A 22,577-nucleotide genomic window follows, 5' to 3' on the forward strand; every position below is an offset into this window, starting at 1 on the left:
GTGGCACAAAAGAATATACTATCTTTGTATCATTTGAAAGGTTGGGCCTGGACCCACTACAAGGACCAGAGAAACTATAGTCACCCCTCCACTCCACCTCTCTCCTCGCGTTTTCTTCATATAAATGAATCCAAACACAAATTAAACGAAAGGGTGAGAAAGAGATTAGGATAATGTGGTCATCTATCTTTGTTAGAAGTCTCTGCTTTTGGGGTGTTGAAAGTCAAATTTGCAAGGAATGAAATGGTCAACGATTCAACAAAGAGGGAACTTCTTCTTCATAGACGTTTTCAACTAACGATTCAACGACGGACTTCCCAACTTCTCCAAGCCTTAATTTCGATGCTGAAAATTCGGAGTCTGCTGCGTTCCAACTTAAAGAAAGAGAAAGTGGAGGTGGTGGTGGTGGAGGAGGAGGGGAGGGGGTATAAAAAAAGAGAAAATGATGTTAGCTAGCTAGTAACATGGATGGTATCTCCCTATCTTTGAGCAAAAAAGCAAAAAGGCAAAAAAGGTTCCCTAGTCAAAATCATTGACATAAGCTTTATTCGGCCATATATGTTGGGAAGACGATGTAGCCCTCCCATCAGATGGGGAACACTTTAGCTGCTCACTCTGAGAGAGAGAGAGAGAGAGAGGGAACAAGGTCAGCCTAGTCTCTATATTCCATCTTGTATTGCAGTTTAATTACCTCCATATCTGATAACCCTTTGGTGATCCCATGCATGTGACAGATTTCCTAATGTCTTTTAACTTAGAAATTCTGATAAATTCTTCGAATTTTGTCACGGAGCAAAGTCGGTTCTCGTATGAAACATGTGCATGGCGATGGAGTGGAGAACAAACTGAAACTACAAGAGTAAGGCTTAATTTCGTCGCTTGAAGCTTTCGGTATGAAACTCATGCCAATAACAAAAGCCGAGAGTAGTACACGTCACGTTTTTTTCCTCCCGCCTCTAATTCTAGGGTAATAGTTGAGTTATTATGTCCATCCATTCTGTGGTGTAATTTTGCTTTCCTCCCTTTCGAAATTCTAATTTGTTTGGATGTATGTAAATAGTAAGACGAAAAAAAAAAGTTCTCATCAACAAAGATATATAACAAAGAAGTTTCGTCTCAATGCAGTGCGGTGAGGAGGGGAAACTCAGATGACCCTGAAACTTCTTATGTTGTAACCAGATTCTCAGGAGTACTCCCTTGCGATTGCGACCCACCAATAAAACAGACACACCAACGTTTCTAAATTTATTTCATTTCAATTACTAGCATGTTCATGTTCCATTGGCTGTTGTTATTCTTTCAAAAAAAAAAAAACAAAACATACTGGCTGTCGTGAGGGAGTCCTACGGCCTTGGCCTTTTAAGAAATACATCCGAGGCAAATCAAACGTAAATTTATATTTTGGTCCAATTTTGCAGACGTTTGATACAGTTGGTTAGATTTCAGCCTAAAGGTTCGTATTTGTGCACATTACAACCAAATGCAATACAAATTTCTCAAAGCATTTTCAACCTACGTTTTAATCAAATTTGCATTTTAATTGATACATATGCTTTTAGCACTTTTTACCAAATGCAAAAGAAAAAAAAAAAAAGTGCTTTGTAAAGAGGGGATATATTGAAATTCAACATTGTGGATAGATGGCACAAAATCACTTTGGGTCAGGTAGGTACAATGTTGTAAAAAGGGTAAATGAGCACTTAAGAATTTCTAGACACCTGTCCCGTAAAGTATTCCCAGCCTATCCTTAAAAAAAAATTGATATTCACTTTTCATAGTTGTCAAAATATTTATCAAATGCCCATTTAACGTATCCATTTGTTGTACCTACTAGATCCGGTCCAGCACAAAATGTGATGTACTGAGCATCAGACTCGGTTATGTTGTTGAGTTAGGGTATGTGTCTCTTTTGGAAGTGTTTCAAAGGAAAGGTTACAAGCTTTGTAAAGAGGGGAATTCATTTAATGTGGGCAATAAATAATATAATAAGTCCATGTGATGTAGCTGTTGGAAGTTGCACAAAGAGTGGTGTATTTTGAAACTTTTCTTCATAGCATAAATCAACATTGAGAAAGCATTCTAAAATTTCATAGCCACGTAAAAAACATACCAGGCACAGTTTTTTGCTATGCTCGGGATAAATTACAAACCACGTGGGATAAACCGACCCATGTATCACAACTTGAGGCCTATATTTGAAAGGGAAAATTCCCGATCACTACCTCGTATTTGGTTCGAGTGACTATTTGATTTCAAATTTTAAAATGCGATAATCTATCATTTGAATTTTCAAAATACGGTAATTTAATATATATTATATAATTTTATGTATAATTTAAAATTTTTGGAAATGCTCTTAAAAATAAAATCACTGTTCGTCATTCTCTTCAGAGACATTCAAAATCCTAAAAGCTTACGACAGAGCTATAAAACCTGAATTACTTCACTCGGTCTCCAAGTCCCAGCTCTGAAATCTGGACTTTCCATGGATAACTCCTCCTCCTCTTATTTGGATTCCGTTAACTCCTCGCCGCGATCACGAGAGATCAACTGCGAGAATTGCAGTTACCCTTCATGTTTGCAGCTGCTACTTCGGTTCATTTCCACTTTTCTTCTAACAACAACAGAAGGAAAAGAGGATTCTCCCTTCAAGGCGCTCTTGGGTCAGTTCCGTGCTGACAAATATAAACAAGCTCATTCGTGCCGGTGGTCGCCAAAAGCCCCTCCACAAGAGGCGCCCACTGCAAACTCAGTGTAATTATCATACCTCCCAACAAGTGCGTCTTCCACCCGGTAATCCCACAAGCAAACAGTCATGGCATACGAGTTGGGGTGTCAATTGACCGGTTTTGGATGTTATCAAATTGGATTTGTATAGTTCATTATAATTATTGGATTGCGTCAAATCCAAAATAAATTAGTTTATATTTTCATTGGTTTCAATTGGGCTTAAATTAAAATTTCAATAATTCGATTATGAGGCCAAAGCCTTATCCAATTTGAAACCGGTCAAATCTAAAGTTGGCATAAAATCACTTTTTATGAAAGTACTTTCACGAAAGCATTTTTACGAAAAAACTTTTTCAAAAACACATTCCGAAAAGTAATTTTATAAAAGCACTTTTACAAAAATACTTTTATGAAAGCATTTTTACAGAAGCAGTTTTATAAAAACACTTCTACAAAAATGCTTTTACGAAAACACTTTAATAAAAGCACTTTACAAAAGTATTTTTATGAAAGCACATTAATAAAAGTACTTTTACAAGAAAGCAGTTTCAAGAAATCACTTTTACAAAAGAACTTTTATGGAAGCAATTTTATAAATGCACTTTTATGCAAGTACCTTTACAAAATCACTTTTGTAAAAACACTTTTATGAAAGTACTTTTATAAAAGTATTTTAGTAGTACTTTTATAAAAGCACTTCTACAAAAGTACCTTTATAAAAGTAATTTTACAAGTGCATTTTCAATGCCAAAAGGCAAAAAAGTATATTTTTGTAATTTTCATATTTTCTTCATTTTAATATATTTTTATAATTTTTTATATTTCTGTTTTTTTATATAATTTTTCGATATTTCATTCGATTTGGATTGGATCCAATCCAGTCCATTTACATTTTAATGGATTGGATTGGATTTGGACTAGATTGGGTCTAGTCCATTTATAAGTGGACTCACATTGGATTGGATTAGGTTGGACCAAATCCAGTCCAATTGACACATCTACATACAAGCAAGAAGTAATTAGGCTGTCTCGGTGTGGCAAAAAATTCACCCTCCAGATGGCATAAGTGTGCCCTTGAAGCACGGAGATGGGAACACGAAAACTCCTCACATCCCAAACCTTGATAGACTTGTTGACGGAGGCAATGGAAATTATGCAATTTTCGTACTTGTTCCAATTGCAGGAGAGAATCTCGAACTCATGGGCGGGGAGTATCATGGTCAAGGTCGACTCCTAGACGTCCTAGATGCGAACTGTACAACCGCCGGAGGCAAAGGTGAATACGTCGGCGTAGCAAGGGTTTCAGATAGAGGAGTACACACCAAGGTTTTAAAAACCAAACCGAACAATGAATCGGTCTGGGTCCGATTCTCGAGGAAAATGGTTCGACCATTCAAATCGAATGGATGACCCGTTTTAGCAAAAAAATAAAAATGAAAAAATTATTGGATGGTTCGAACAGTTTGACCGCCCGAATCAACGATTTGTTGACCAAATTATGTGTTTTGGGTTAAAACAAAATTGGTCACTTGACTAGTTCTCGGTTTTTCCAATCTGACTGTCTGGTCCAGTCTGATTTTGAAAACCATGATACACACAATAGGGGTGTTCTATGAAGGTGTGAACACAGGCGGGGCGATCAACAATCCAGAGCTTCATAGTATCGTCCCAAGATTAGGTCAAGAAGGAGTCATGCCGAACAGGGGTCCAATCAACGGAGTGGACTTCATGGGAATGTTCATGGAGGGAGCGAATAGGATTGGCAGTGTGTGGAGGAGCGAGGTCCCTTCTTGTTTGTAGACGTAGTGGACTTTGCGGGAGTGTTCTCACAGGTTATACGTAGATCGCCTACGATGGCATAGGAGGCAAGTGTACTACTATACAATAGTGCAGCTATGGGTGATAATGGGCTATGGCTTGGGCCAGGCTTTAAATTTATGATAAGAGCTATAGCTGAGAACCGGGCTCAGGGCCGGTTCGACTGGGGTTTTGGGCCAAAAACATAAGCCATTGACCGGGTCTATATGGGTTTGGGCCGGGCCGGGCCTGATTCCGGGCCAATGTCACTCATACATAAAACATTACATATCTATATGTTAAAAGACATAACATGCGTATAAACTTATTTTATACATTTTATAATATAAAATATTACATATAATATAAATTATACATGTCATGTTATAATATTTATATATAAAATATATAATATAATGTAAAATAACATGCATACATATGTATACATTAAACACAAAATGTGTAAGTTTAAAAATATGTGGGTCGGGCTTGAAGTATTAAGCCCAAGCCTGGCCCTAAAATTTGCAGGCCTGATGTGGGCCCAAGCCCAAGACCGGCCTAAACACAAAACCAAAGCCCAAGCCCAGAATTTCTAGGTCGGGCTTGTGTGGGCTGGGCCAAGCCGGGCTGAAATGATCACCCCTAAGTGCAGCCAGGTGTAGTGCCCCGATATCAGACAATGACAACCACGGGCGTCGATCTTAAACAAGCAGCCACCGCCGTTGCTGTTGTTGGGGTGTTGAATTAAGAAGGTAAATTGATCACAAAACCTTCCCTAGCTTCTTTGTGATAGTCTGAAAATGATCTTCAAAGGGTTGGTTTTGATTTTAGCGGATGGTTGATAAAGAAAATTAGATGATACTTGAAGGGCATTTGTATCTTTTCACATGCTACTTAACGACTAATTAATGACAGGTATTAGATTGTCACGTTTTCAAAGTTTAGGTACTAGATTGCTGCATTTTAAAGTTTGGGGACCAAATTGTAACTTGAGAAAAAGTATAGGGTATTGATCGGGAATTTGGCTTGTTGGGGGCCAACAACATATGAGAGCAAAGTTTTAGAAGGCTAAAGACGAAGGCAAGGCAGTTAGGTGCGAAAGGGGCAAGGCCTAAGCCTTAAGGTGTTAAAAAAAAGAAAATAAAGCTTATGTATTTATATTTATTAGAAAAAACAAATGAAGGAAATGCAAGTTTATTTTTTCTAGATTTACATTACCCAGCTTAATTTGAATTTGACCTAATATTAGGGACCAAGCTAACATTTTTTTAATTAAAAAAATAATCATATATCCAAAGTGTCAAACTTTTTTTTTTTCATTTTGTGTTTTCTCCAATACTTTATTCCTTGGATTGTTTTTTTTTTTTCTCATTATCGTCTAAAAGCATCTAGGTTGGTTTATTCTTTGTAGCTCCATTATTGTCATTTGATGATAGTTGAATATGCTGAATTGAAAAAGCTTATTGCTTTGTCTTTTAGTGAATAAATTCTTAAAGAGGTTGTCGACTCCTTAATGGTTAGAAACTGATGTTGGATAAATTACTATACCCTTGAAAAATGTCCTTATTTAAGCCTTAGGCCTTGCACATTACAAGGCTAAAGGCTTAAAAGGCGTAGGCCTCTAACAACTCAAGGCCTAAGCCTTGGCAGTGTGGAGAGAAAGGCTGTTGAGGCCAAGCCTTTTGGTCAGCCTCGCCTCCATAGCCTTTTAAAACCATGATTGAGAGAACGTGTTTGGGCTGGACACATTTATTCATTCATACTCATGTCCATCTTTTAGGTCAAAATAAAATTGGAAGTAAGGTTTAAAATATTGATTGGAGCTCCCTCTCCCCCCTTTTTCTTTGAAACTGGTTCAAGGGGATTGGTTTAAGGCTAGTCTACCCCCTGAATCAGGTCAGACCCTGATACGACCCCTGTAGGGGTGTATTGTTAAGCCACTAGTATGCTACAATATGCCCCAGCCCGTATCGAGTATATCATATTGAAATTTTAGACTTTGATCAGAATCGAGTATATCATATCAAAATTTTAGACCTTGATCAGAGGCAATTATTATTTTACCCCACTCATGATAACGAGACATTCCCAAGAATATTCTCAACGGCATGACCAACAGCCAAAGTTCCATGGAGGCTCCAAGATACCATAAAAGAGTATTGGTAATCAGTTTTGAATGTCATTCATCCTTCTAAACTTTGCCAATTGCCGCTACCAAGTGAGCTTCCAACGTTGCCCAAGCCTCTATCTAATGGATTGAGTAATGAAGGCATTGTTTGGTAGTGTGGTGTGATTAAATTTATTGCACCATTAATCAATTTACCATAATGTGGACAGAATCAAAATGCGACTTTATGGTGGCCTGAAACAATTTTCTAAATGACTTGAAAGCATGCTACACACTTGAGAATGAATACCTCACAAATATGGCGTGTTTCAGAACCAAGTGATCCCACAGAATATGAATTTGGGTGCTGAAGATTTATTATTCTTTTGTATGTATTTTAATGGCGTGTTTGTTTTTTTAAGCTCCCTAAAAAATCAAACTTTGAAAAAATACTAAAAAATATATATATTTTGGTCATTTCTAGGTATCATATAATACCACTAAAATGTATATCATATCGATACTTTGAACCTTTATCACACAAAAAGGAAAATAGCTCAGTCTCTTCCTGGAGCTGAGATAATAAAGTAAGAAGCATACCAATATAAGGGGAGCTGGGATTTATTCACAACAAAAACTGTCTCAACACGATTTCAACATGATCACTATAACCCACCATGCCTGCATTGTGCATATATATATATATATATATATGTATGTCAAAATGTGTTGAAACATTTCTTTTTTTATTTTTTTGTAAGCAGATACGGCCTCATACAAGGGGGATTAATTGTGTTTATCACCGTTCATTTCATATGAATGAACAACACTACAACAGTGAGTTCCAAATATTGTGTTGCCAGTGAATAATGACCTGATTGGCATCAATAGCAGGCATCAGTTTTTGACATCAGAACCCAAACTTTTGTACGTTGCATTTGTTTCCATCTACAATGAGTGGATTTATTTTTATTCACCCTCAAATTAACTTAGAAATCACTAAAATATTTAGACCTGCAAAATTTTTCACCTATCTCATAATGAAAGAAGGGGAACCTTCTAGACAAGGCATTAATTGGAGGAATCTCTAAAACATGGTTGATTTGGACAAGCGCATTTTCCAGGTGGCATGTTCAGATGGTCCACATCAATAAATCAAGTTGAAGGAAAAGTACAAAGAACTTCACCATTTGGAGATAAAACTGACTATTCTTGCCTAAATTAGTTGCATCTGAATTTCACTATTGGGTTTTTTTTTTATTATAAAATTGAGGTACTAGATCTGATAAAATGAATAGGATGAAGGATGTTGATGGTATATATATATTTGAACTGAGGTGACTGAATAGCTGATGATGTCTTGGTAAGTTAGACAAGTTGAGTTGGATCTGGATTACTTATAAATACTGAAGTCAGAAGCCCTGAGGTGGTTTCTGGAAGAGGAGCACTCTGATGCTCAAATTAGTTAAAAAAAAAGAAAAGAAAACTCAGCTTGTTCGAACTAATTGTAGCTGAAGGAAGATAAGATACCTCGTGTGGTGTGCCCTGATATACCTTTGTGGGGTGTTGTTGTGCTCCTTGACTCTTGGGATGTTGATGAAATATATATTTTTCACTTTTTTGTTTTTTATGCATGCTTACTCTACACTCTAGAGGTGCTTTGTAATGATTAAATGAACTATCAAATAAAAAGCCGGAATACAAATTAATCTCATGTCTCCTTATTACATTTTAAGTTTCATTTTAGGGCTTTTCTATGTCCTCTTGTTCAGAGTTCAGTTGTCCTCTCCTTCTTCTCCATCTTCTTCTAGGGCTTTTAGGTCGAACAAAATGCAAGGATCGATGTTGGAGCTTTCTCAATCGGTCGATTCATGAAATTATTGGAACCTTCTCAAATTTGCAATCTCAATTTCTCACTCATTCTTAGACGTTTTCTCAGTCAATCTTTCTGAGCCAAAGATGATCGTATGAAGCGCCTTCACGAACGCGGGAAGTAGTAGACATATTCTTCCCTACTTGATCAATCTCTTGGATTCCCTCTTGGATTAAAAGTTATATTCCCTCTCTTTGGACTTAGAACGCAAGGCACGAATGAGAAGAGCATGGGATTCCCTCTATTTTAGGGGTGACCATTCGGTTTATTCGGTTAAAAACTGAATTGAATAAATCCAAAATTTAAAAACCGAATTAAAACTAAAATTTAAAAAAACCAAAATAACCGAAATCAAAATTTTTGGTTATTTCTATTAAAACTGAATTTTAATAATATATACTCTATTATATATATTATAACATATAATATATAATATATATTATATGTTACAAATTATATATTATATATTATATAATACACATAATAATAAAAAGTTTGGTTAATTCAGTTAACTGAAATTCTAACTCTTAAAAACTGAAACTGAAAACCAAATTAACTTAACCAATTTAATCAAAAACCAAAAAGTCAAACAAAAAAAAATCGAAATCAAAATTTTTAGTTCGGTTTTTCAGTTTTAACCGAATAGTGCTCACCCCTACTCTATTTGGCATTTTGCTTTAGTCGATATTAGGGGTGCAAATGAATCAGATCCAATCCTATTTGGTCGAATTCAGATCATCCCTATTTGGATCTTCAGATCAGATAATATGATCCGAGAATATCCAATCCAATGTATATTATATATTTATAAATATAAATATATAATACATAATTACCTATATATGTTATTTATTTATTTATAAATATACTTTTTATATTATATTTTATAAATTTGTTATATTATTTATTTTTTATAAAAAACATGTATATATATGATGAAAATAATTAAGAAATACTTGTATATTTTGTTTTACTTTATTTAAATTAGTACATATATTTTTCTTTTAATAATTTATTAATTTTTAAAGAAAACAAGTCGGATCGGATCAGATCCAAAGATCTAACTTACTGATAGGATTCGAATTCAAATTGAGTCCTATCAAATCTGATCGGATCCTATATGAACAATATCTATATACCCTGATTTGAATTCGATCCGATCTATTTGCATCCCTAGTCAATATGTCATTGTGATACAATAGGGATGAACTGGTTCAAAGTTATAAACAACAAAAAGACCACCACCCAATATGCATTCGTAAATGTTTTGATTTTCTAGGCATTGGTCTTTGCAAAACCGCCACCTTAATATTCTCTATGGCGGCAGTCTTAAAGACCGTTGACTCTAAATCCAGACTGGATTGGACGGTCGGATCGGAAAAACTGGGAATTAGTCGGTTAATCTTTCGATCGGTTTTGACCGTTTTTCAAATTTTTAATTTTATTTTTATTTTTGATCAGAATGGGTCGGCCATTTGGGTCGAACCGTCAGACTGTTCGAACCGATAACTGGACCCCTGACCAATTCGATCACCGGTTCGTTTTTAAAAACCATGGTAATAAGATATAAATTCATTCTTACTTTAAAAATTAATAAGTAATAGACGCATTAAAGGACCAAATTTAGGCTGCATTTGGCATTACTTATTTTAAGGACTTCTCTCCTTCTTACTTTAAAAATTCAGTTTTCATAGAACATTTTAATTAAAAAAAAAAAGATAAATGCAACCTTAACGTAACGTGGTTCAGTAATGCATGCATGCCTATGTGCATCAGTGAACCCCGTATGATTTGAGTCCATTATTCTCAACCGAATTGCAATCTAGTTAGCTTTCTCTTACTAGTTCCTAAATAAGGTATAAATTCATTCTTTTCTGATCATAATTAATTTGTAACCAAATGATAAAATATATAGGTGAGCATGACATACTCAAAAAAAAAAAAAATCTAAAGATAAAATTCAAGGACGACTGCCCACGACTCCTAATTAAGAGGAATTCTTCCGAAACACCAGAGGAACTGATTTTGTGAAGAATGCTCTAACAGTGTCAGCTGGCCGCGGCACCACTCATCCACTAAAGCATTCAATCGACAGAGGTACTTTATGTTTTGTTTGTTTGCATGTTTGTTTTTTTCAGTTTAAAAGAGTATGAAAAGCCACGCTCTAACCGTAGAAGAGTTCTCCTTATTCTAAGACCTCATTTGCTTTTCTATAAGTTATTTATCGAGGTAAATGCAATTATCTGAGTAAGTTTTTTTAGGAAACACTTATTCAGGTAATTGAATTTACCCATATTCTTTTATTTCTCATGTAAATATGGCAATGACCAATTTAGTCATAAAAATTGATTATTAAAAATGATATTTTTATCCCATTCAAGTTTTGACAACTTTTCCCTTAAGTGGGAAAGTTGTTTATCCACCTAGAACATGGGTATCATTTACTTACCTAGGAAAATAAACTTTTCCTTATTCCCACATAAATCTAAAAAAAAAACATAAAATTCGTAGTCAATAAAAACCAAAATTCCATTGATCAACTTTCCCCTCTCAATCCAAAAAAAAACACCCCCTAATAATAATAATGTCAGAAGAGAGATAATAGAGAATAATGGTTAAACAACTTACTAATTAAGAAGTGATGATGACACTGCATGGGCCAGGTAGCTGTGGCAACAAGCACCGGGAACGAATGTTTGTGATGGATGCTTATTTGGGTGGAAATCTTGTTTGGTAAGACTTAAAAAGAAAAAAAGAAAGAAATAAATATTTGTGGTTCCACCTTTCACGTGGATTCGTTTAGGGAAAGCAATGGGAATTGGAATCTTCTCTCCTCACACAAAGCGCCTCGTACCGACCTTACATTTACATCTCACTGGAAGAAAGTTAGGTGTAAGGCGTAATGGGGAAGGACTTCACCCAGACCCAGGAGCGATCAAACCTTGTCTGCCTTTTGCCAAGAAACCAACCATCTCGTAACTCTTGTCTGTTAATTACTCAGAACTAATTAAGACACGAGAATATTAATGGAACGTGCACTTGTTCTTAGTTTTATTTTTGTCTTCCACTTTTCTAGCTTTCTTAGCACTTTTATATATATGAACCAGGTTTTAACAGAGGGTGTGAGGTGCCGCCCTTGAACCACTAATATAATACTATTTGTCTCCTGCATGTAATAATAAAGGATATATGTATATATATATGATCTGACCCCGCCATTTGAATATATTGGACCCCACCTAATACCCCATCTTATCATCTGTATTATATTTCAACGCCATTTGAATATATTGGACCCCACCTAATACCCCATCTTATCATCTGTATTATATTTCAACCATCCAGTTGACACCCATCATATTTTTAGAATTCTATTGTTATATATGATTTAATTATTCGTCTTTTTGTACAAATCTATACACAAGCATATATATATATATATATATATATATATATATATATATATATATAAAACTGCATCCGCTGACTAGTTGGAGCTATCGCAGTAGCCAGGTTCAGGGTCTTTTACCATATACAACATATGACAGCTTATTATATATTGCTGTCATGACAAGAGGGCACCCTCATAGTAGCATTACTTGAGTAAGAGTAGATTATTTATGCTTCATCGTTACATCTCTGGATTATGTATGCATGTATGTTCAAATTGATAAAAGCATGCACCCTCAATTATAAATGCTACGAAGATCTTTATATATCTTTTCCACTTTTGGCATTTTTTTTCGCATAAAATATAAATCCAATCTGCATTCTCACACTTGACAGCCTGAAATTTATAAACAACTAAATATATTTTTATTTATCTAAATTTTTTGTTTCATTTTATTTTAGTTATTAGACCTGTTCTTAACTTTTCATTCCCACCTTAATTTTGTGGCTGAAAAAATATCCATTCAAATTAAAATAGTATAACAAGGGTATCTTGTCCATATATACATATAATATACAAGTTGCAGAGTAGTCTTCTAAATTTTGTCCTCTTCCTAGAGTGGTAGGAAATCGAAATTTTTATTTTTATTTGTTTCTTTAATTAAAGAAATTGAATTAGAACTTATTAATCCCTGTCATTAATTTGTTTGTTACGTAAGACCATTGATTACAGCGGAACGAAATTCTTTTTTTTTTTTTTTAATTACTGATATGTTGTCTGTACATATTGAACGCTAGTCCAAGTTTTTATCTTTTAAAATGTATAAATTAAACAATAATTACATCTATTATAAAATTTGTAATATTTAATTATTTGAGGACAATTTCGCAAGGAGGACGCAACTAATTAATTTGCTCTTTATGCTTTTGTTTGATGTAATGTAATTAGATGCATGGAGAGTGCTACATCCAAGTTTGTTAAATTTGTAAATTGTAATGCACTAAAATATCCAAGTCTTTGAAAGGAAGATCTTGTTTCATAAACATTTTGAAAACTCAGAACTCGGCTTAATTTACTTGGCTTCATTTCCTTCAACTTGACCGAGTTTCCAGGTCAGCTTGAAAAGACCTGATAAACTTCGTCCTAGTCAACTTTGAGTCCTGAAATTGATAACCACATCCCAAGTTGATTATGCAAATTGTCATTGTGATATTTTACTTTTAGTTATTATATATATAATTAGATTCCAAATTTGAAAACTAATAACGCAATTCTTGGAATAAGTATAATTCAATTCCAGCACAGTTTTGTCTTATGAAGAAATTTCCTTGAACCTCTTATCTCAATCCACCAAATCCCATGTCAATTTTGGACCTTGGAGTGAAACTATCAGTAATAATCGATGAAGAGGTCCATTTATTGCTGCAGCATGCACCATATAAAAAGAAATAAGAAGCTTAACACATTAAACCTGAATATTATGGCATACATCAACCCAACAAATTACTTTTAAGCCAACATACACCGTTGATCCATAAGCCCATAGGCAGCGACTGCGGACTACCATTATTAATTTCCAAAACTAATTTATTGTATTTGAGACAATTCATCGGAGACATTTCAAATTAAGGGGTTATTCGGTACTGTGGTTCAAATAAGTGTGAATTATTTTAACTCATTGGATCCCATTGTGGTATGGTTGAAACCAAACCACACTTCGTTATGGCATTTTGCATATTGATGGGATAGTCTGAATGCTTTGTTAGACAAAATTTTGAATAAAGTATTTTAATAATTTATTACTAAACTTTACAAAAATGGCTATTTCTACTTATTATGAATCAGTCCAGGAAATTCAATTCATTCTATACTGTGTAGTCAATTGAACTATGCCTCAAATGAATGACTTTTGCAAGGTAGTGTGACTTGAAATCAAATGATTTTTACTATTTATAGAACGACCATCGCACTGAACAACCCCTTAAACAACCCCTTAAGGGGGCGTTTTGCAAAATGAATGTTTTTGTTTTCATTTATTTTTGGAATCATTACATCAGTCAAAAACAAAAATATATTCTTGAATTCTGTTTTTGTTTTAAAAGGGAAAAAAAACAAGTTGATTTTGTTTCAAAAACAGTACATGTTTTTGGAACTGATGGTGCGCAATCCGGCCGATCCTACCTGTCAACGACCTTGCCTCTGACTGGAGCAACAGGGAGCCTGAAACGGAGAAGATGAAGGAACTCCAGGGGGAACCCGATGAGATTGCTCCGAAGCTCAAGTTAGTATTCTCTCAAAGGCAAGATAAAACCAGATGGCGCAAAGTTTTCAATACCTTGTTATTGGGGGTAGGGGGCCTTTTATAACCACTTCGCGCACTCACTTCGAGGCTTCTGTCAGGTCGGGTATGATTACTTCTGTGTTTTTGCCAGTTCGGGTGTCATCCCTTCTACTGGGACAGAATCGCCAATGCTCCTTGTTGGAGCCGTCTCTGTAACTAGAGATGGCGGTGGCAGGTGGCGGTTTGAAGTGCGGCTGTCAAGCATCAGATCCCAAGTCAGTTAGGTGCGTCGCCCTGGATACGAACTTCCTCGGTGTCAGGCATGGTATGGTTGTTCAGTTTGGCGTCCTGGAGGCGAAGTGCTAGAGTGGTGAGCAAGGTGAACTCTTGAGTTCGGAGGTATGTCTCGAACTGCCATAAGTTAGGCCAGTTCGGAGGTGTGTCCCGAACTGCCATAAGGCAGGCCAGTTCGGAGAGGAGTGTCCCAAACTACCATAGGGCAGGCCAGTTCGGGTTACTGTCCTTTGAGTTTGGCTTGGGTCCTAAGGGGGAGTTCGAGCTCCCAGTAGGGAGTTCGAACTGCTGGTAGGGAGTTCGGACCGCTGGTTCCTCCCTTTGGTGCTCTCGCCTTAGGCGCACTGTTGTGTCAAACTGTTGCCTTTGCCACGTGTTGCGTAATTACGAGGTCGGGCCAAATCTTCTTTCATCATGAACCAATAAAATATTGGTTCTTAGAATAAAAACAAAATTTTTAGTATAGAAATTATATGATTCATGAAACATGATGTTGAATAATGAGATAAAAACATGTTTTTGAAACCATATCAAGAACATATTTTTTGTTTAAGTTTTAAAAACAAGAAATAAATGTACAACCGAGAAAATGATTTTTGTATTTTTATTTTAAGAAACAATCTATTTCCAAACAAGATGATTTTGATTTATTTTTAAAACCAGCAACAAAAAAAAAAAACAATTGGTGTTGTAAAATGGCCCCCCTAAATTAAACCATTGATGTTGTAGACCATCTGCTAAAAACTAAATCAGATGCCCCTAACCATCAAATAAATCGATAGTTTCTTCAAATAAAACATGCAGCGATTCCATAGTCCAGCTCTTAAATCAATAAATTGTCTGGCCACAGCAGAACCAGTAACAGTAAGTGTATATGTGGCTTGGCCTATTTAATATCTTCAAAGGAAAATACACATTTCTAACCAGATATTTATAATAATATTGGGCTTATACGTGACTCATCGGACCTAACAAAATATGATGGCTCCACCCAAATTATAAATGGGCCAAACTTAGGCTTGATACTGGACATGGGCTTCCTATCTACCGGAGCAGGCCTTGAGACAGCACGGCCATGGATCATGGATGTATGCCAAAATCAGATTTGTTCAAGTTTGCTTATGCTTTCATTAACAAACGTCGTTTAGTAGTTAATCTTCGCCTCAACAATACTTTGAATTTCCAAGAATAATTAATTTAGACTACACAACACAACCGGGGTAGCCCGTGTCTCCCAACCCCATAGCCCCCAACCCTCGTGACAGCTGGATTTTATCCCAATTATCCGCTACAATTAGCTAGTCTAGACCTTATCTAAGGAGACAGTTGGCACCACCAGCTGAATCAGCTTAATTAGACGTGAGTATTATTCGGTAACCAAATAATCGAATAAAAAATTTGGGTTTCAGTTTTGATTTTCAGAATTAAAAATTCTGTTAATTGATAATTTAAATTAACCAAACTTTATTATATAACATAATATATAATATACTTAATACTTATGCCTTTATATATTAATATATATTGATAATTCAAATTTCACATGCTATGTCCTCCGGTCAAACCAATTTGACTTGCGTATTGTGAGTGGCCAAGCATCATCCTTAGCCGCAGAGAATATGGAGGAAATCTAGAAAGTCCAAGCCAATGTTTCAAACGCCATATAGGAAGGTTTTCAGGGTAAAATTCAATCAGACACACAGCCTTTCAAATTTTCTGAGAAAAAATAAACACGTGTTAATAATCTAAGTAGTGGCTGTTCAAGAACACAGCCTATCACCATAAGGATAGGGGTGTTAATAATATTTAAAAATCCGATTTTTGAATTTGGGATATAATATAATCGAATTGAATTCATATAATTCGAATATCTAATCGGTTGAATTCAGATATCCTATTTATACCGAATAGTTAATCGGATTCGAATTTAGATATGATTTGAATCGATTCAATATTCGAATTCGAACGATTATTTAATTCTTATATATAATATATAAAATTTTTAAATATTTTATAGAATTTATATATAAAATAATTAAATTATATAAATAATTTATAGATTTATATACTTTATATTAATGAAATATTTATTTTATATATTTAATTACCTAAAATAATTAATTAGTCGAATTCGAATCGAATCGAGTATTCAAATATTTAATCAGATTCGAATTCCAATATTAATTTTCAATATCCGTTGGATTTTGAATCGAATTTTTTAATCGGGTTCAAATTTAGATATTGCCTGATCCGATTGGAATTCGATCCATTTACACCCCTACATGCAGAGTCGTGTGTCACTCTCTAACTCTTTTTTACAAAATGTGAGAAGTGGGAAACTCCCACTCTCAATCATTTCCTAAAAAAAGGAGAATATGCAACTATTTCAATTTTCATCTCTAAACAATATGCAACTTCATCCAACCGAAATAGCTATCTTTCTGCATATTCAAAGAGGTTTGTATCTTAGAGAAGTCTGCAACTCAGAGAGATTTGAACTTCAGGAAACCTTCATTCGGTTAGTTTATTATCCCAACTATTAATGTTTCTTCCCATTTAAATCTCATCTAACCAAATTTTCAATGTTTCTTCACATTTAGAGCAGTCTCCAACCTCAGAGAACTCTGCAACTCATACAAGTCTACAACTCAGAGAAGTTTGGAACTCAATCCAAGCGTAAAAGCCCAGGGGGCGTATGTTTCTGAGTCCACGCCTAATGGCGGTCAAAATTTTAAGTTCTTTCATTTATGATTTGTAAGGAATAGAGAATATATGTTACTGTCATGCTGGACCTCCGAGTTGCAACTTTCAACCTGACATTAAGGCTTTCTTTTAAATGGAAAATGGAATTTATCTAACTTCTAGATGTTAATAGTGAGAGAATAGTATTGGAGCTTTTAACATGTGGATATTATGGTGTCTGTAATGCTACGCTATTTCGCAGTCGAGTCGTCTAATTAACTTGGGACTTGGTTGAAAAGTTGAGAGTTGTTTGAGAATTGAAACAACATGGATCATAAACCTTTCAATTTTAGGGGTTTTTACTGTTCAATTTGGGTAAGTGATACACATTTCTTAAGTAGGTAAATAACCTTTTTTCTTTTTTTTTTATTCATGGTAAATAATTTTTCTATCTTGGAAAAATTGTCAATACTTGAATGAAACAAAAATGCCCCTTTTAATAATGAATTTTTGTGGTTAAAACGGTTATTGTCTTATTTACTTTAGAAATAGGGAAATTGTGTAAAACTCACAGTGAGTTTTCAGCATTTCTCTTAAACTCATCACAATTTTCAAAATGTCTAAAACTCATCAAGTCACTAACTTGATGTTAAAAAGACTAACGGGTGTTAATATATTACCATTTTAACCTTCATAAAAAAATATAAAATATATACAAAATAAATTAATGGGTGTTAATATACTACCACTTTAATATTTTGACAAGAAAAAAGGAAAAAGTTCACCATTCAAGGGTAATTTGGTGATGAAATTATTTTCAAATTATAGAAACTATAGAAATTGAAAAATAAAATCAAAAAATAAAAATTGTAAAAAAAACCAGAAATTTATAGATTGTAGAAAATAAAAATGTAAAAAAAAAACAGAAATTATAAAAAATATTAGAAATTATAACAAAACATAAAGATGCAAAAAAAAAACAAGAAAATTGAAAACTGAAAAAGACCATTTTTCCTCTAACTCACCATTCAAGGATAATTTGGTCATGAAATTTGTTATTTATGCTGACATGGACACCTCTATTAAGAATCAATAACGATGCACTAACTGAATGTGAGCTTTGGAAAATAAAAACTTACTGACATGATGAATTTTAGACATTTTGAAAAGTTATAGGAAGAAGTGAACGGAGCCTAAATATTAAGTAAGACTTAAAAGCTTGGCTTCCTTCTTTTTAGAAAAAAAAGGCGAGTATATATAATTCTGGTTCACAATTTTGTTAATTTTTTGTCCAATAGGTTTCGTCTTTTCTTGCCACCTGGCAAAATGGTTCCAATCTAATGAATAACAACCATTGGGATCCCAACAATTAGGTCCTTTCTTAAATACCAATTTAAACAAGTAAATTGTAGTTGACGAATGATGCAGCCGAAGCTTCCATGTTTGACGCACGGGAGAGAGGGGAACTACAAGTGCAACCACGATGGATCTATACCTGACATCTGTACGGCTAGAGACCCAAATGTTAAAGAAGACTTTGATTTCATACCATGTATGAACCATGCCTTCCCTTCACAAACGCTGATAAAAATTTGCCCAATGACTTCTTTCTCTCTCTGGTGAATGGTGAAGAAGAAATGACGGATGATGTTGCACCTGTACCGTCTGCTCCTCGTCCACTTTTTCGTCTCCTCCGCTTTCTCTGTTGATTTCCTCTTGTCTTCAAATCCTTCAATGACACAACGAATCGTACACTCGTTGGGGATGCCCGAGTTGATTCCTCTGTCATTAAATTAACAAAGGCCTCCCATGAGTTACTCCATCCAATCCGCATGAAAAACAACTCTAATCTCTTATCCTTCTCGACTTCATTTGTTTTCTCCATCCTCCCTCCAGTCGGCCCAAGCCCTGGTTTTGGTCTTGCTCTCTTCCTCTCTATCACTTTATATGACACTTCGCCCCAATACTTGGGTCTATTTCCCAACTCCACCCGGCCGGCCTTTGCTCCTATCTTAGCTGTTGAATTCGATACCGGCCAAACCCCAGGAACCAACGATCCGGATGGGAACCACGTTGGTATCAACTTCAACAGCATGAACACCTCCAATACTCAGAAGGCCGGATTCTATAGGCCGCGTTTGGAAACATACAAAGAGTGTAAATCCCGGTTTAGGATACATTTGAATTCTGGTTCACTTTTGCCTGTATTTGTCAAATATCAATTTTTGCATTAACAAATGATAAATTAATATATATTTACATTGATAATAAGATGTAAAAATATGTAAAATTACATCAAATGATAGACCAATATATATTTACATTGATAATAATATGTAAAAGTACATTAATAAAAAAAAAATAGGCTTTTGATAAAAAAAAATGGGAGAAGTAAGACAGGCTCAATGGAAATTTTTTATTTCCATTGCAGAGTTACCATGAAATGGCGTCAATTTCGAGTTGGCACCCACCCCAATTATACTTTAAGCCTAAAAATTTTGACTATGGGCCTCATTCTTTAAAAAAAAAAGTATATACTTTATTGAAATTCACATTTACATCCATTATAGATAAAGACTCTTTTGAGTTTCACAATGATATTGCCAAATTTCACTCCGAACCTTCTACATTCAGAGGCATCATATTCGGAGGGAACTATATTAGGAATTGTTGTTTCTTCTTTCCCCGTTATAATTGTTAGTTTTGTCTGGGTCTTATTGGTTTAGCAGCCCGGTAAATTGTTGAGGATATTCTTATTTCCTAATAATCTCTACGGCGGGCAGTGGACCTCATAATCTTTTGATAAAGGGAAATTGTTTAAAATTCACCACAAATGTTCAACATTTTTCTTAAACTCACTATAACTTTTCAAAATATTTAAAACTCACCATGTCACTAAAGGACTAAGTATATTACCATTTTACCCTTCTTAGAAAAATATAAAATATATACATAAAATGAAAAAAACAGAAATTACACCTAGAACTTTGAATACCTAAAGAATTTAGACTGCTCAAGCGGCAATTGCAGCTTATCCAAATTAGAGAACTTTCCATGCTCAAGCGGCAATTGAGCAGGTTTAGCAGCGGCCTCTCAGGGTCTGGGTGCCTTATCCATCACCTTCCCCACAACCCACCACCACCACCACTACTATTGTTCCGTTGCTTTTTGCTTGCTCCCATTTGATTTCTAGAGGTTCTAGTTTCATGGGGGTGTTATTGATCTCAACACCGTCACCGACGACGAGTACGCCGCTTCGGCAGTGGTGGCGGAGAGCGGACCCGCTTCGCTCTCGTCGCCTTCTTCTTCGTTATTGGCGTCTTCCACGTCAGCTTCATTATGTTCGTTGTCGTCGTTGGCAGGTGTCCATTTGGAGCTCTGGCATGCTTATGCAGGGACGCTTATATCGTTGCCGAAGAAAGGAAGTGATGTTGTTTACTTGCTGTAGGGGCACTTGGAGCATATTTCGGAATTTCCGGCGACGATTTAAAATCTTCCGCCTCATATGTTCTGCCGCGTCGTCGACGTCAAGCTTCATGCGGAAGTTTCCACGGATGAAGTTTACGGACATGCCTCCATGCTTCCTAAAACTGAGATTGAGCAGAAACTACTAATAGGAGATATGGAAATTGATGGTGAAGACGAGGAAATTGAAGGTTCGGCCAAGCTGACAACACCTCCCCTGATCAGTCAGGCGCACCGCCTCCGTGTATGGGCTTCCTTGGTGTCAGGTACGGTTGTTCAATTAGGCGACTTGGAGCCGAAGTGGCACGCGAGGTGAAGATTTGAGTTCGGATAGAAGTGTGGCACAAACTGCCCCGGGGTAGGTCAACTTGGGTTTATGCTCTTTGCGCTCCTTGTAAGGCTCAGGACCTCTAAGGGAGAGCTCGGGTCGCAGGTCCCCTTTTTTGGGGGAGCTCAGGACTCCTCTTCTCGGAGCTCGGATAGTAGGCCCACTACCATGTCGAACTTATGCTTCTGCCATGTCACTCTCGGTTGCTTCCACGTGTCGCGTGGCCAAGGGGTCGGGTCAAATCTCCCTCCATCAATTGCCCCCCACTCCCCATGCCCAGGGTCCTGACCCGGCGTGAGGAGTTCACGGGATGACGGGTGGATTTGCCTCGTGACGCTTTGGCCTTGGTTTGGAACTTCTCCGGCCTGACCTGCTTGTGTTCTTGGCCCAATCAGGGTTGGCTTAGTTCGACCAGGGGTTAATACCGGGTTGCGTGCAGCTCTTGCGTGGACGCCAAACGATTTTAAAATTTTGAACGTAAAACTGGTTTTGCGGGGAGCTGTTTGATGGTTTTGATCTTGGTCGTTGATGCGCGAGTACAATGGCTATAAATAGTGGGGGGGCCCTAGTCACTTTCCTTCGCCATTCTTCAGCATTCGTTCATTGAGCTCGCGTCCAAGGTTGTCAGCTCGTGTCACTTTTTCGTAGTCCGGTAGCTTTTCCCGGGTGAGTCCTTAGCCTTCTTTTTTATTCAATGTCTAACTCGGGTAGTTTAGATAGTCTTCTGAGGGGGTCCGATGCTGGTTCTATGAACCGAGCTGCTGCCCCTGAAAACCTTATTGAGTTCGAGGCGGGGCCCGAGGTAGAGCTCGAGGAAGAGCTCAAGTTCGATCGCTTAGGCCGAGTCACCTCGGGTAGCTTGGCATCCACCTCCTGTTGAGGTCGGGTGCCAGATAATTTCGGGCCTTCCACTATGATGCCCGAGAGGCTTTGGTCTCTTATCACTCAGTATAACCTGCCCGGGGAGTATACTTATATTTTACCCTCGGGCGACTTTCCTTGGGATCACGGTCCGGACGAGATCGTGATATTTTGAAAGCAGCTTGTTGCTAGGTTGTGCCTTCCCTTCCATCCCCTTATCGTCGAGGTCAGCTCCACCCGAACTCCATTTGCAACCTTGCCGGGACCATCTCCCTTTGCTGCGAGCACTGCCTTCCCTTGGACCTGGAAATCTTTTCCGCCATTCTTATGCTCAAGAAACAAGCGGGTTCCCTGCTCGGGCGTAGGCGTGCCTACTACTTGTCACCTCGTTCGAGGTTCAAGCTCTTGCACGAACTTCCAAATAAAGTCCCGACATGGGAGAGGGACTACTTCGTGGTTCAAAGTGCTATGGGGTGGCCATTTCCTACTGAGTGGGGGTTGGTTGTTCCTGATCCCGGTGCCACGTTAGATGAAGAAACATGTGAAGGGCCTCCAGGACTGGGCCCGACTTGGACTCAAATGCCAAGTATACCTATCGGAGGCCAAGCTTATCCAGGTTAGTCTAAGTTCGGGTAGGTTTCTTATTCAGTGCCTTTCTTTTGTTGTTTTTTATTCTCGTCTTTTGACATTGAGCTCTTTTTTGCAGGTGTTATGGAGGCAGAGAAGACTTGAGGTGTGAACTTGTTTGACGGTATGAGGAGGAGGAAG

At 36.6% G+C, this 22,577-nt stretch overlaps 1 long non-coding RNA gene and 1 pseudogene across 1 annotated transcript; one reads left to right on the forward strand and one right to left on the reverse strand.

The window, feature by feature from the left end:
• Nucleotides 1-407: 407 nt before the first annotated feature.
• On the forward strand, nucleotides 408-1,178 carry LOC148853768 (uncharacterized). The gene is made up of 2 exons (XR_016113266.1): nucleotides 408-646; nucleotides 735-1,178. It is a non-coding gene; the product is annotated as an uncharacterized LOC148853768 (long non-coding RNA).
• Nucleotides 1,179-2,316: 1,138 nt separating this feature from the next.
• On the reverse strand, nucleotides 2,317-22,132 carry LOC148853769 (peroxisomal targeting signal type 2 receptor-like; annotated as a pseudogene).
• Between the last annotated feature and the right edge of the window lie 445 nt (nucleotides 22,133-22,577).

This window comes from Nelumbo lutea, chromosome 4, assembly GCF_056320005.1.
Source record: "Nelumbo lutea isolate HS-2025 chromosome 4, American lotus-T2T, whole genome shotgun sequence".
NCBI lineage: Eukaryota > Viridiplantae > Streptophyta > Magnoliopsida > Proteales > Nelumbonaceae > Nelumbo > Nelumbo lutea.